We start from the raw sequence: 2411 nt of genomic DNA, 5'->3' as shown, positions 1-2411 counted from the left end.
GCAATTTACTGATGGAATCTCCTCATTGTCTACATTTCATTCTTGTAGGAATTGTATTCTGTATTTAATGGTATTGTTTTAAGTAACTGTGGAATTGTTTCTGGATTATTCGGTGTATTGAATGTATTTGAATGAGATGTTTCAGTGAGGATCAATAATCAGACCATTCGGAGTTTTTAACAGTTTCATGATGTGGATCTAACCGGTCCTGGAATATTTTTATGATTTTTTTCAGTGATTGATAATGAGACATCTCACGGTCTCAGTGTTACAAGGGGACAGAACAATGTCCTCCCACACCAATAAAATGGCTCAGTTTAACTGGAATTTCAATGTATTTATTGATTATCACTGTTATCAAATATTATTTCATTCTGTGTGTGTCTGACGCTGCTTCAGAAGTCTGGCTACTGAACTGAGATTGCTGCTGACACTTTCACTTCTCCTTCTCTGTTTCACTGTGGACACTTCACTGTCACTGGACTACATTGTAAAATAGAAAGTATTAATGTGATGTTTTACTGGTTTTCACTCTGTCAGTTGGAATCAAGAGTCTTTCCATTTATCTGTAGATTATCAGCTGCAGTGCTGATGTTAGTGTTTTATTAATTAAACAATTCCACATTCTAACAGATTACTTTATAATTCCAGGAGAAGGAATTTCAATGATTGTGAGGTTTGTCTGGAAGTAGCTTTCGATCCTGTTGATTCCATGCATTGTAGATGAAGTGAAGAGTGTAGGTGAACAGGTGGAGACTTGAGTGTTCTGTAGATACATTAAATTATTCACAGAGGTTTCACCATTGAATAAACTGACTCTGAGAATAGAATCATTGAACCTGGGGCTGGTGAACAGAACACAGACGCAGAATGTTACGAATAAATTATAAGTGAAAAGTAGCATTCAGTAACAATTTACAGGGTGTGAGTACTCCAGAGAGATAGGGAAGGAGAAACGGAGCAGGGAGAACGAAACAGAGGGAAAGAGATAAGCAGAAGTAAATAGAAAGAGAAAGAAGCAGCAGTGTGAATAATTCACTATCATAAAGTGCTGGAATATCCAGAACAATTAGTGAGAGAAACTGTGAGTTGAAGTTGTCTGTTGTCAGATTGTGTTCATTTTCTTGTTGGACTTGATCCTCTGTGTTGATTTCTGTCAGATCCTCATTTTGTTTTGCAGAAAGTTCCTATTCCTTACTTAGTGACTGAATAAACAGAATAGAATCAGTTCATCACTGATGGTAATTCATTATTTAAATACTACACTTTAAAATCTCTGTGACTGCTGAATTCAATAAAGAGCGAGGCTGATATCAGAAATATATTTACATTTATATTTAATAGCCTGTACAAACTAAATATATTGACTATATTGTATAAACAATGAACTGTTCTCCAACACCAATAACCACAGGGATTATTGTTTGAATGTATTAATTGAGTTGTATTACTGGGATCTATAGATTAGATTTCCTCTAACACTCTGCTGCAGTCTCTCCCTGTGAATCTCAGCCTCTCCTCTCACTGTATTGAATCCTCAGTCTCCTCATCCATTGCTTCAGTTTATCCACTTTCCCAAACCATCTGCTCCAGTCTCCCCTCCTGCTCCAACATGTCCTTTTCCTTCTCTCCCTCCCAATCTCACTCACTGTCTCCACCTCCAGCTGCCTTGTCCAACCTGATAGGAATACAGCAACATGGGAGCAGGTAACATTCAGCCCTTCGAGCCTGCTCTGCCATTCTAGATCTTTGCTGATACTCTAACACAGCGCTGCAGTTTTCCCATTTGATAACAGTCTCTGTCGGTTCCCTGAACCCAGAGCAACAAACCAGCTACACATCCCGCTCTCCCCAAACCTTCCCAACCAACAGTCTGGAGACATATTCCCAATTAACACATTGTATTCCATCTCTGTAAAACAGCTTCTCATTCCCCACTGACACTCCATCCTCACTCAGTACTTCCAGTAGATCCAGTAATGACTTTATTCAATTTCTGCATCAATTTCCCAATTCATTATTAATAATTGTGGTTTCAAACATTTCACTGTGACAAAGCACTGCCCGGGTCAATGAATCAGTTTTCACTGCTCGATGCAGCAACAAAGCTGGAAATTTCAGCCCAGATCCTGTCAAACTGCTGCTTTGTCTCCAGGTCTGATCAGTAATTTCTCTGCTTCCTTTTCTCTCTCTCTTCCAGTTAACTTGGTGGCGATTGTAATCCTGTCCCGAGGAAAGTGCGGTCTCTCCAAATGCATCAGTGTCTACCTGGTGGGAATGGCGGTGTCTGATCTCCTGGTCGTTATCACTGGTCCCATATTGAACTGGATTGTTGTAATTTATTTCCCATATTCATTCCTGAGAATTACTCCTGTGTGTTCTCTCATTATCGTTCTGTTTTCTGCATCCAC

The sequence above is a fragment of the Heterodontus francisci genome, unplaced genomic scaffold, assembly GCF_036365525.1.
Source record: "Heterodontus francisci isolate sHetFra1 unplaced genomic scaffold, sHetFra1.hap1 HAP1_SCAFFOLD_276, whole genome shotgun sequence".
Taxonomy (NCBI): Eukaryota; Metazoa; Chordata; class Chondrichthyes; order Heterodontiformes; family Heterodontidae; genus Heterodontus; species Heterodontus francisci.
The sequence above is the reverse complement of the archived record's forward strand: the minus strand, read 5'-3'. Positions refer to the sequence as shown.